General features: G+C 36.0%; 1 non-coding gene across 1 annotated transcript; it reads right to left on the bottom strand.

The window, feature by feature from the left end:
• Positions 1-14,378: 14,378 nt before the first annotated feature.
• Positions 14,379-14,451, bottom strand: TRNAR-ACG (transfer RNA arginine (anticodon ACG)). The gene has a single exon. It is a non-coding gene; the product is annotated as a tRNA-Arg (tRNA).
• Between the last annotated feature and the right edge of the window lie 25 nt (positions 14,452-14,476).

Genomic DNA, 14,476 nt, shown 5'->3' on the forward strand with positions numbered 1-14,476 from the left:
ATGAATGGCGCTCCTGTCTCTGTCCATGAGCCTGAAAACCACCTTCAGAATACCCCCATACATCTCACGAAACAGCCCCACATGGTCAGGTGTAATCAATGCTATCATATCCTTCAGCACATTGATATCTGGATCAAAGAAACTGTAGGCCACATCATCCTTCAAACCGGGTCTTCTCATGTCTGGATAGAAATCTCTCAACCAGGATCTCGATCAAAAGGGTCCCTGCATATGGGTAAACATGTGTTAGATGCAATTAATGCAAGATGTAATGATGCTGATGAATGAATGCAATGCGTTGCCATCCTCCAAGCCATCTGATCATCTGCACTGAATCTGGTCTCTGGACTGATCATAACCATCTGAGGAAGTAAGTAACCGCCAATCCGACCCACGGGTTCCGAAATAAACGGAAGAAAGATACATCATCATCATCATCACCAAACCATCTCTGAGCAGATACCCAAAACCATCTGAATCGGCCCGGGGGATCCTGAAATAAACGGATCCCCGCTGATAAATATCTCGGCCCGGGGAATCCTGAAATAAACGGATCCCCACTGACAAATCACGGACAGCACTCTGGCGTCTCAGAAATAAACGGCCATAAATCCGACTTATAAATAGGACTCTGATCCACGGAACAAAAAGTCACCATCTGAGTTACCATCTGAACATGCATCTGAAAGAATCACCCTCCCCTCACAGGTAAATTCTAAACAGGTCATCCTAAGGCGGATAATAGTCTCGACAATCGGGCAGAGATACTCAATGGGTTTGCCCTTTCGGGTGTGCCATTGTAGCTCTCCTGAGATCGTCTAAACCAAAGATCCGGGAAATGATCGGTCACCAGAGTCAACAGCTCAACAGAGATAACCCAACCAAAGTGGAAAACTCCACTGGAAGAGCACTTCTCAGATGAACCTCGTCCGGCTTGTGGTATGTCACGTAGCAACAATATGCCCAACCGGCACATGAGCGACGTGAGACCACGCTAATCCTAGGTGTACACTCGGGCCTGGGTTTTAGCCCCACTCAGAACACCCACCCCAAACAACAGAACCACCTGCATAGAGAACGACAACAGCATGATAGTATGATGCATGCAGACATTAATGCAAATATACACAGTCAGAATAATAAATGCGATAAATCAAACATCACAAGCAACCTAAACTATCCTAGAACGCTAGGAAGGACTCGCTTAGGGACGATGGACCAGCATAGGTCTACATCTCTAGTCCCCAGCAGAGTCGCCAGCTGTCGCATCCTGCGAAAAATCAACCGGCGAGCCTAAAAATAAAACACAGCACAGAGCCGCCACTGCGCGTTATTTATCCCAAGATAGGGAAAGGAAACGCTCAGAGAAACCTGGAAAGGAAATGGTCTTGCGACCAAAGAGAAAGGGTAAGGGAGTCGGTTACGCAAGGGGAAGGTATTAGCACCCCTCACGTCCGTCGTACTCGACGGGATCCACGTTCTAAAATAAAGAATAGGTTGCTAAACATCACACACTCACACAGGGAACGCAGGTGGGGTTAGGAGAAACGGGCTCGATAAGGCGTCGCACCTTATGCCTACATATCTTGTCTGGAACAAGAATCAGAGCCACTGTAGTTCGGCTTACGCACACCAAACAACACAAAACACGCGAACAAACAAGGGTGGCAAACATGGAGCCCGATAACCACTTGATGGAATTACGTCGGCATCCGAACCAAAACACGCACAAAACGGCAAACGTGGAGCCCAACAGCCAATTACTGGGCTTACGTCGGCATCCGAACCAAACACACAGTCAGATAACAAGTAAACGCACGCAAAAAAGAAAAAGGTTGCCCGGAGTGGTCTCGCACGACCACCTGCCTACATACCTCGTCTGGAACGAGGATCAGGGCGATGTAGTTCCCCTGAAAGGGACTGAATTGCTAACCAGAAACCGGGGAAAGACACACTACTAGGGAGCTGGACTCGAGCCTAGTGTTGTCATGCATCGTTTACCCTAAGTTCGGTTTTCTATCCTACTTGCATAAGCAAGCCTATCCTAACCATGAAAGAAGCAAGCACACAAGCATACAGAATACAAGCATACATCAAATGAGAACAAGCATCTCAGATAGATATCCACACAGCACGCACTATAACCAAACAAGTGGCTCACACAATAGGTTTGACTGCCGAAGCGAGTCGTCTGTACGGGCTGGGTTTGCTCTTAACCTTGCCATTACGAGGCTAAGGTGAAGCAGATGAAAGGTGAAGTGAGGATCAGACCTCACAGCTCTTATCCCTAACCAGGGAGAGCTTCTGACAAATGAGCATGGGTCCAGAATGGGGGAACCCTTCTATACTCAGAGACTCTGACACAATGTGCACTGCACAGGATCTTGGGCTTGGATCTCAATGCTACAACCATGTAATGGGAGCAAGGAGAAGACTCAACTGATTAGTGGGGGGTAGACTGCATACCCCTACCTTCCACCAATTGCCTTATTTAAGGACTTTACCTGCTTAGGCACAAAATTAAACAATCACAATCATCGCCTCTTAAGGAGGACTTCAGACATTTATTTGCCCGGCCCGGTAACAGCCGGGTCTCCAGACTACATGAAGTCAAGAGGACCTACCTCAATGCAAGTTGCTTAAGCAAAGCAAAGCAAAAGTTCACAAGGAACTGAGCAACTAAAAGTACCTGGAAACAGTCAAACACAGTTAGTACTCAAACAGACAAAACTAAACAGCAAAAGTTTAATCAGTTAATCTATACAGATCAATGCACAACAAAGCAAGTTCAAAGCTCAAGCCCAAACTTCACAACCTACAAAACAATGTTATGTTAGTGTACAAACATCAAATAACATCAATTGCATTTAACTTGATTCATTCTCCATGTGCATTATGCTTTTGATCCTGAAAAATCAAGCAAATATTAGCAACAAGACCACTAGGCCAAGCCTAGGGTCCAAAGGCAAGAAAAATTCCTAAACAGCAAGGTATTCACCAACCAAAGTCAAATTAATGTCAAACAAGAGTTAACACACTTGGTCTCATGTCCATATCATTCATCATGTTCATGTTATGCACAAAACAATCCAAACTAGTTCAAATGAAGCACCAAACATGCAAACAGAACTATTGCATTCAAATCCACACCAAAACACTTCCAAAAATTCTCAAATAAATTACACATAAACAGGGGATATTCAAGGTCTACCATGTCAAATTTGAGCTTAATTGGGCAAATAGAACCATGTCAATGAAAATCAACAAAAACAGACACAATTATAGGCTCCAAATCACAACATCAATACATGCTTCCACTTCAAAAATTCATAACTCAATGAAAACAAAAAAGAAATGGATGAGACCAAAACAGGGATGTCACACCATGTGTCTATTACAAGCATATCAAATTTCATGACAATCCAATACCATACGAGTATTTCACACCAAATATTCCAACATATGTCACATGAACTTGCAATTTTGACCACCAGAGATGAAAAATAGCAATCAATTTGAAAATGCCACATACAATTCCACAAAAAATCACATAGCATCCTAACATATTAATCAACATTCATGCAAAATTTCATATTATTCTACCAAGCCTAGGTCACTCAATTAAATCCAGCAAGTTGACACAATGAGGTGTGACACAAATTGTCACACCTAAGTTCCAAAATTCATATCTCAATGGCCAGGTATCAAAAATTCATGAAATTTACATATAAATGAACATCAGCCAGTCAACAATCATCACAAAAATTGTCAAGAATTTATTTTACATTATGTGCATTTTATGAACAAAATGGTAGAATGTATCAAATTTGAACACATGTGAAATAAGCCTAGGTCAAACAATATTTTTGCCATGCACAACTTTGACCAATAGGTCAAAAAAATTCTACAGTCAACAAGGAAGTCAACATAACAATTTCTATATTTTTCTGATTTTTCTACAATTTTTTGTGAATTTTTAAAGGTGTTTATAATTTTTTATGATTTAACTAAAATTAATTGGAATTAGTAATGGCAGATTCGTAATTACAGGTGGCGGGAGCGGGAAACATGATTTTCAAATTTTCAAACAGTTTTGAAGATCAAATGCACATTCATCATCGTTTTCCTTCAACATTTTCCAGAAATGCTACAAACGCTCAAGAACATGAAAACCTCAAATCAACACCAAAATACGCAAATGAGTAGCCGTTAGAACCGTCTCAATCTCTACAATCCAAATATCAACCTATTGTAACCTAACAATTCCTATATCAAACGAATCGATGAGGTTAGGGTTTGGACACAAAAATTCAAATCCAGATTTCGTCTCCTATGGTTCATCATTTGCTAAACTACAAGCATCACTACAATCTACATAACATGCTCTTCCAAACGCATATAAGCATACAACAAATCTTGAGATTCGAATTTCTTTCAAACCTGGAATGGCAGTGTTTGTTCGTGCAGCTTCGAGCCTCACTTCCACAAAACAGATGAAGAAAAGCTATAGTGAAGATGATTGATGCATCCAAATCCACGTGCCTTGGCTTCTATCGCTCAAAATCCGATTTCACCATTGATGGAGCTTCTTGGAACAGTCACGATTCAAGGCTTCTTTCTCTTCAATCTCCAAAAACAGTTAGTGATGGTGATGATATGAGTTGAATGCAAAAGGAAAATCGAGAATTGGTTGAGGAATCCAGAAGTTTGATGAATTTGGATCCAATGTGTTCTTGAGCAAACTTGAGAAAATGAAGAGGCTTTTGATCCAACTTTGGTAAATGTGAAATTCTGTTATGCTTAGAGAGTGATTAAGAATATATATGTGAGCTTAAACCATGATTAATCATGTCATTAACCAAAATGCAATTGTTAAGTGAAATGGTTAACTTTCAAAGTGAGGGCAAAAGTGGAATTTCATAGGACAGCTCAATGCCACCTGTTTGACAGCTCACACACCTTCCAAATGCCATGTGTGAGCTGTTGAAACTTGTCTCACTCTCATTGGTTGTGTAATTTGCAAAATCACCATGTGGATGATTTATGTCCAATTTTGCCATTTCATTTTTCAAACCAATTCTCAAATTACAAGGCCTATGCATGAAGTGATGATTCCAACAAATTTTAAATGCCATTTGGAAAGTGTTGCAAAAAGTCCCATCTCAAAATTCCAATTATTTCACAAGTTGGACCATTTGGCCCCTAGTCCAATTTAACTGTCCAGTTGAAAATTGACTTTTTGCATTGACCACTTTTGAGAAAATCCAATTATGCACCATGAAAGTACATGTCAAATGGAGTTTGTGCATATAAAGAACTTGCAATTTGGACAAACCATGTGGAAGTTATGGCCTCCTGATTATGGGTCATTTTTGAATTTCACTGAGCCATAATTTTCCAACCATACATGGGATTTTCAAGTTCTTGGACTTTTTGGAAAGGTGAGAACAAGATCTACAACTTTCATGTTGGACAATTTTTCATTTGAAGCTTCCTTGGACACGTGGTCTTGAGGTAAAAAACTTTCCATTTTTGGAAACTTCAGTTACAAGTCACTTTCTATTTTTGGCAGTTTTTGTTCTGACTTGATTTTCTTCATTCTTAAGCTTTGCAATGTCATTTAACACTTGTTCCAACATGAATGAAGTGTATCCCACTCATTTTCACCTCCACATCCATCAGATCATGTACAGTTGACCACAGTTGACTTTTCATCTGATAGATGAATCTGGCAATGCATAGATCAATCTGAACTCCAATCTTCAACTGAAATGGCTCAAGGGTGAAACCCTAGCCTCAATAAGCACAAAATAATCATAGAATGAACCCCACAACCATCATAAATCCCATCTCCTGATCATGCCCTGATTGGCTCAATGCAACTGATTAGGGTTGACCAGTGGTCAAAACCCTAATCTCAAGGAATGAGCTTCAATCTCCTGATGATACCCAACCATGATGATGATGATGTATCACTTCAATCAAGATGAAGACCAATATCCTTTGAGAACCATGAAACCCTAATTCACTGCCCAATCCTCAGATGGCCAATGATCAGTCAATAAAACCTTAGGCTTGCCTTTGACTTCCTCATCTTCTGATCAAGACTTGAGAGGATAGCTTGCACAATGTAACCACATGATATGCAATATGCAATGCCTAATGACCTAAAAATGTATGCAATATGTTAAGCTTAGTCCCAAGAGAGGAGAGCAAATTTTGAGGTGTTACAGACGTCAAAGATTTCATTGGTGTAATAATTTTTCCACCAAGTGTCAAATTCTTGTGTGTAGTAAAGTGATGGTCGAAAAGATACGGGAGTAAGTTTGGAAACTTCAGCATATAGAGATAGATGTTTGTCACATTCATCCTCGGTGAACCACATGCTGTAAAGACAGAGAGTTATTTTCTGTCATAGAGAGATTTAGGCATTAATTGGATGAGGCCAAACTAACGAGAGACAAGATTAGGTTGATAGCTAACCAAGGTTATCTGCTTCTATAACGGTCTGAGTCTAGAGGCAATCAACTTAGGGGTGAGAAACGCCTCTCATGTGGTCAAAGATTCTGCTTCCCGATCGGTCGAAGAGGCAGGAAATTCCTTGGTGAATTACTCAGGGCCTTGTGTTCTATTGGCGAAGGGAGCCATAAAAGGAGTGAAGTTGTAGCGTTTTGCGAACATCGTCATATATCAAGAAAAGGAAGCTTGTAAGCTTGATCCTTCGTCATTTGGGGTAAGATGAGCCAAGCATGTCCCTTCGACTTGTCTGTTTTTAATCTCTTCGTATTCTTCATTGATGGTGTTATGGGTTGGGAGTGAAGGCTAAAAAGTGGCATTTAACCACAATTGGAGTAACTAGTATGGGTCAGCTAGTAGTACGTTTGTCTCTGGTTGATAGGTCTTCATAATTTCAACAACTTCTCCCAAAGACTCATAAAGTGAACCTAAAATCAGTTGACTTGTGAAGATGTTGTGTCCAACATGCAGTTAGTTCACCAGGGTTAAAAACATTTTTGCCACTTGAAGAGACTTTGAGTATAATATACAATGTGACAACCAAAGTTCCAGGAAGGCAATATGCTCTTCGTAAAAAACTCCATCATTTTCAGTGTTATGATGGTCAGATATATAATGAGTGAAGACGGCTTTGTTGGTATCAAAATCGATGGTGTTTTTTTTCATATCGCTTGGGTTAAAGACTTATCCAATTGGTCAAAAACCATCTATAGCAACAATGTCAAAAAGGGTAGCAGTCAACATTCTGCATGGGAAATGGAAAGTATTGTGAGTACTATCCCAAAAATATAAAAAGGATATTAACATGTTTTGACCATATCCTGACACTACTTTCGATAGTTGAATCATATCATAAATACCTATTTCCTTCCAAAATTGGGATTTCTCCTTCTCAACTTTGGTAAGCCAAGTGAGGTAGGGTTCAAGGTCTTTCAACAAGGGGTAAGAGTGAAACGCTCTAAGAGCGCCACTCATAATATTTAGATTGCTAAGTTTTTTGTTTTGTTTCTAAGGCTTCAGACGAAGACTTTGCCCGATTATCATCTACAATTTGTACGTGGGAATCATTAGTTTTTGGCTTATTGGAAAAGGGTTTTGTACGATGATAAGTAGGAAATAACTTTTTGAGTTTTTCAGCGTCAACATTAGGGTCAGGAAAATGACCCATATACACATGAGTCCTACCAAAAATAGTGAGAGGAATTATTATATGAGATTGATATATTTTTCGCTTTTCTTCAAGGAGAGGAGGCTCAGGAACATATTCTTGATTTCCTGCCAGTGATGGTTTTGAAATATGGGTTACGGGTGGTAAGAAATGTTGTTGTTGTTTACCAACTTTGTTGTTCTTGGTTTTTGACGATGCCATTATTGAATATTTGAACTATGGAAGAGGAAAAGCTTGTATAAGTTGTTTTTTTAGAAGGAATCGCAAGAAAATTAGAGTTTATGAGCTCAAGAAATGGAAAGTTTACAAAGGAGGAAGATGAAGAATATTTATAGAGGGAGAAAAAATGCGTTCATATTTCCTTTGTGATGACAAGTTGAATGAATAGTGGGTATGTCATACCCTAATCTTCAACCCCAAGATGCCACCATCATTTGTATCATTTGTATGACATCTAGCATCTTTTCATTACTAACCTATTGAAAATACAAAAAGATTTTCTACTTTGTTTGTCTTAAGCTATGGTTTTGCACCAAGAGCTTTCAAAGATTGATCAATCAAGACTTGGCATGAGTTTCAACATTTAAAACTCCTCATACTTACCAAGTTATCAAGTGTCTTCCATTAACAAGAATCAAGTTCAATATCATTCCATCTCAAATTAATCAAGGCCAAAGTTCATCTGATACCCTAAACTATGGTTTTGACCCAAAATTAACTGATTGACTTTTTAGCCAAGGCATGATCCCAAAGATTTAAATATGGTTCAAAGACTTCAAATACATCATAAGTTATCCATTCACATCATCCAATATGTCCAATAGATCACATTCATTAAGGATTGCAAGAATTGGATTCATCTGATACAAAGTCAACTGAGACAGAGTCAAAGTTTGACTTTTGACATTTTTGGTTAACCATGGACTTATCAACTCAAGGATCATGAAAATATGGTTTATGGATGCATTTTATAAAGAGAAAAAGTAAATTGAGGGTTACTTGCAAAGGGGGAAATTTTGGTTTTGTAAAATTTTCTAAGTTATGAAAAAAATACATGTTCAAGTACCCAACTTTCCAAGGCCATAACTTGTGATCCAAGCCGCCATTTTCTTTGATCCAATGATCATATTAAAGTTATTACTTCATACTTCAACTTTGTCCTTGACAATTGATTCCCAAAAAATTCAAGGATTTCAAGTTATGAAGCCATGAAGTTGGTACCATAAAATTGAAACACTTGAAAAAATTTCAACCAAATCTGCCTTCAAAAAGTGACTTATTTTATCATCATTTTTCACCATGATCCATATTGATTTAAGGAAAACTCCAAACATGAAAGTTGTAAAGGATGACCTTAGATTTCCAAAAAGTCCAAGAACACTAAATTATCATATTTGATCTAGGATTTTAGAAGAGATGAAGTTGGCTCTCCAAATCTGAAATTTGGGTCATTTTCATGGCAGGTTCATCGTGCAACCTTGAGCCAAAGCTACATAATATTAATTTGCGGGCTATCTTGATTCTAAATATCACTCTAATCAGAAGATCACACACACTTTTAAGCCATTATCCAAGCAACCAAGTCATTACACAATGAATCATTCCATTTTTGGTATAAAGGTTACACTTCCATTTGTGTAAAGTGACTTTAACCTAACATCAAGTACCATTGAGCTCCCAAATGACTTTGGTTATGAGACATACCAACTCTAAACCTCAAGTCAACTCCTACACTTGAGAAAAATCTCAACAAAACACTCAATGCACCCCATGTTTTTGTCATGCTTTCCACTTGGTGTTTTGTGCAAGAACCAACCAAGCAAGCAAACCAGTACAAGCCATAATTATTTTATAATATCGGAAGCTTCTTGAACCCTCAAGGATCACTATAAAAAAAGGACAAAACCTCATCTATCCATACATCAAGCTCACCAAGCAAAACTTCATTTTTGCAAGCTTTTGACCTTAACCTCCATTTCTCTAATCTTACTTATGCATTCTGCCAACCAAGGGTTCCAATCACCTCCTGGGAGTTCATAAGCATTAGAAGAAGAATCAAACAGTAGCTGGAAGTGGTATTGAAAAGGCATTGGACCTTAATCCAATAGGTATATTTTTGCACTTTGAAACTCATTATACATGCATCATTTCCATGTGATTTCTGAAGCAAATATGTAGCATTTATTGTGTTAAGGTTGATTATTAACTCACATGTCATTTACCTTACTGTTTATGTGAATTAAAGTTGCATGAAACCTAAAGTTTCACTTCTGGTTTTAGCCTTTGTGCATCTTCATCTTTGAGTATTAGCTAAAACCTATTGTACCATTGTGTTCCTTACATTTTTCTAAGCAACTTTGATCTTTATTTCATTAAAAATGGTTGAGAAATGAGAGAGATATGATTGATGGAAGATTTAAAAAATAATGAAAGAAAAAAATATGAAAATAAGAAGCTATAGGTTGAAGAAGATGTTGACATGGCATGGAAAAGTCAAATCAAACGCGTTTTTTATAATATATATAATTCCTTATATTATAATGAACGGATGTATAACCACCCCAGTGGTAAAAGCACGCGCCCTAAGTCACTTACAACCAAAAGGTGTGGGGTTTGAATCCCCCTCGCCCCATACTTTGGTTTTTTTATTTTTCTAAACAGTGCATGGAACCCCAAGGACGTGGGTTCGAACCTGGCCAGTGTAATGTTTTGAACTTGGCCAGTGTAATGTTTTTTTCCTCACTTGTTAAATGTTCATTTTTCTTCGTAACTTCATGATCCCTTAACATTTTTGACCCATTCTTTTTGCCATGTGTTCAAGAGAATGTCTATTTTATGAATACACAAAAAAATCCCCAAAAATAATATTTATTTTGACCATTTTTATTAGGTAGAAAATCAGTGTATTTTATGTTGTTTTTAAGTCTTTTAATGGATTTTCTTTTATTGTTTCCTTGTTCTAAGTGATCATAGATGTTTGTGTGACCAATGTATATTTATTTAGGTCTTGTTTGATGCCGGTAGCATTTTTTTTGCTTAAAAATGATCATATTTTGGGCATTATACCATGATTAAATGACCTTGTTTTAAAATATTAGTGATTGATTATTTAGATGAAACTTAAGGTTTTGATTAGATGAATCTTTTGAAGCATCTTGATGCATGATTAGGGTTTCCACTTAAGTTTGGTCTTATCATTAATTTTGATTCAAGTTTAATGCTTATTTTGTGAAGACTTATAATGTGATGCATGTTTGACCTAAATTGATTCATGTCGTGTTTACCATGTACCAATGAATGCCTTTACCATGTCAAATATGATTTTGTCTTCACCATCAATGTGTTGCGTCTTATGATGTTATGTGAAACTTCGTCATGTATTGTTTATGTTTCTCTCAGTGCCTAAAAACCATGATCAATATTGTCATCCATACCTCACTCGCTTGTGATTTCCATTGTATTTAGCCATATTTTATGCCTTAATGTTAATACATGTTTAACCTTGTTATTGTTTATATCCAAGGAAAAGGAATCATGACATTCTTGTCATTTTGCATGTGTGTGTTCATCTGCATCTTATACAAATTTGCTTCCTCTTAATTCAAAACTTCTAGATACAATCTTAGATTCCCCTCAATGTAAACCTTAGGATTTTCTCTCTCTCTCTCTCTCTCTCTCTCTCTCTCTCTCTCTCTCTCTCTCTCTCTCTCTCTCCTTCTTATAACCACTTTCATAATAAACTTCGACTTAGGTCATTGTTTTCCCTTTTATTTCTTAATCAAATGCTTCAAAACACTTAAGCATATTGAAAGATCTTTTCATAAGACCTAAAAACACAAACTTAATTCAAATCCTTTTGCCACTTTGATTTTTCCACATTTAAAACCTTTTCATAAAAGGATTAGACATGAGTCATCCCTAGTTGAGATTTAAATCTCCTATCCCATAATATTGTTGAGATTGATATTGATTATTTTTCATTTGGAAGAGATATGTGGCATACTTGTTGATTTTATATCCAAGTGAGAGCCCTTCCTTCAATTTGATGCAAAGATTTATCTTCCACATGTTTATGGTGGTTTAAAAGTGAGTTTTCTACTTAATATGATAATTTTTTTATTTCTCATAAAATCAACCCTAACAAATCCCTTCTTACTTTTGAACCCGAAATACGAGGTTTTGATCCTTCACGGGTACGTAGGCATAAGACTCAATGTCTTTCCAAATCATCAAACAATAAAAATATGTTCTTTTTCTCATTTTCCTAATCAAATAGCAAACAATTTTAAACCAAACACATATATTTAAAAAGTTCCTATAGAGTACTACCTATGATTAGGATGCTAATATCTTTCCTTTTCATAACCCCCTCCCCCGCGCTCGTATCTTAGAATCTCCCCCTCTTTTTGCTTAGCTTAAGTTTAATCTTCTAGCTTTGCATATACATATTAGGTTATTTTTTAATCTTTTCCCCTTCCCTCAGATAAATTAAAGTTCGATGGTGATATTTTGATTCATGAGTCAAGTCTAATCAATAGCTTGGTCTCCGATTCTTCACCGCGACATGGACGCGTGTATGTTTTTCATTGGTTGAGCAAGCGGTTGCCCTTTTAGTTACTATACTGCTCCCATAATATAGGGATAATGATGGTATTTACAATTCGCACGTTTGCGATAGGACATTTTGGAAAAGTGGTCATGAGGACTATGACGTTACAATAGTAAGTATTGTCACGTCAAAGCTTTCAAAAAATATTCCTTCCTCTATCTTGTTGTTAGCTGTAATTTCGACGTTGAAAAAGATATAAGGAGTCAAGTATAAAACTTAAGGAAATATTTGAAAGAAAATTAAGTTGACTTCGATCGGAGTTAGGCAAAGCCTCTTTCGACTGGAATTTGGCAAGGAAATTGTTATATTGTCGAAATAACATTATAAGCTTTAGAAGTTTCTGAAACGGTTCAAAGATGAGTTTGACGAAGGTAATTCAAAATGAGGTTAATAACCATATTTTGGTCTTATCCGTTCCTTCAAGGGCGTGTGGAGGCCTATGAAAAGCAAAACGCATGCAAGCAAGAACGTGACATTTTATGGAGAAAATACTGGTTGTTATTGTTACTGTCGAAGTAGTATAAATATGAGTCTTAGCATTAGGATTCCGTGTGTTCAATATTGTATCAAACTCAAAATCACTCGAAGTATCTAAGTGTTATTGAGAAACGAGTTTTCTGAGAATATCTACGTATGAAACGCCATATTTTCATTCAATATCAATATATTTACATTAAAGTTATTTTCATTCCACTTACATTCATGTCTAAATTATGTTCTTTCTTCATACTTTCTATAAATCTTCTCTGCATTACTTTTAAATGCAACATTATCGTCGAAGAACTTATTAGTAAAATAAACCTTAAATAAAAACTATACACATATGTCCTATGATCAATCTAGTCGATCATGTAAGTAACCAAAGTATCAATTTTGGAAGACTAACGTTTGTTTACCAAAATCTAAGGTAAACAGTTGCCCATTAGGCTATTAAAATGTTGGATCTTCATAGAGAAATCATCGCCCATATGAGGCTATTAAAATGTTGTACCCTCATGAAAGAATTTTTACTGTTCATGAAACTATTAAAATATTGGATCCTAATTGAGGATTCCTTATCATCCATAAGGCTATTAAAATCTTGTATCCTCGTAGAGGAATCTTTACCACTACAAAGATATTAAAATATTAGATCCTCATAGAAGAATATTTGTCGTTCTCATAAGCAATATGAATGTTGGATCTTCAAAAGTAATATTTACCGCCCTCAAAGACAATATGAATATCGAACCCTCAAACTTATATATATATATATATATATATATATATATATATATATATATATATATATATATATATATATATATATATATATATATATATATATATATATATATATATATATATATATATATATATATATATATATATATATATATATATATATATATATGTCTATGAAAGACAAATGAAATGAAATAACATACCTATACTAAGAAAATAATGGTAAAACGAGGCTTACAAAAATTGTCCTTTTGTATCATAACATTTTTATTATGCTAATTACTACATATTTATTTAAATTAAAAAAAAATATTAATTTATTAAAATTTGTAGAAATTATTATATAATTAATTTATTATTATTTTAATTTTAATAATAATTTATGATAATAAAAAAAATACGCATCAATTACACATCTCTTTATTTTATAATAATATCAACAATTACAATTACATATTTAAAATTTACAATATTAAAATTAAGAAAAAAACAACTCATTAAGAAAGTTTACCAAGACTAGGGTTACCACCAACCATATAATTTTTTTAAAATAAAAAATGAATGTTTTTGTTGGAACTAGAAGCACCCATTTTTTAAAGTAATGAAATAGAAACTACCCATTTTACAAAAGGTAAGGATACAAATAATTTAAAGACTAAATAAAAATTTATTTAACTAAATTAAAAAAACCTAAAGTTTAATTGTTGATAAATAGGGAAAAATAATGACATATAGAAATATATGATAAAGGGATTATCCGGCGGCATGAGTTGATATGGGAACAGTTGAAAACGAGACAAAAAAACAAATGGAAAACCCAAACTTTAATTGTTGAAAAATAAATGTAAAAACCATGGAAAACGACTCTGCTGGGGATCGAACCCAGAATCTCTGGTTCCGTAGACCAGCGCCTTATCCATTGGGCCACAGAGTCTAATTGTTGGTTTGACTTAATGCTT

Source organism: Lathyrus oleraceus, chromosome 6 (genome assembly GCF_024323335.1).
Source record: "Lathyrus oleraceus cultivar Zhongwan6 chromosome 6, CAAS_Psat_ZW6_1.0, whole genome shotgun sequence".
Taxonomy (NCBI): Eukaryota; Viridiplantae; Streptophyta; class Magnoliopsida; order Fabales; family Fabaceae; genus Lathyrus; species Lathyrus oleraceus.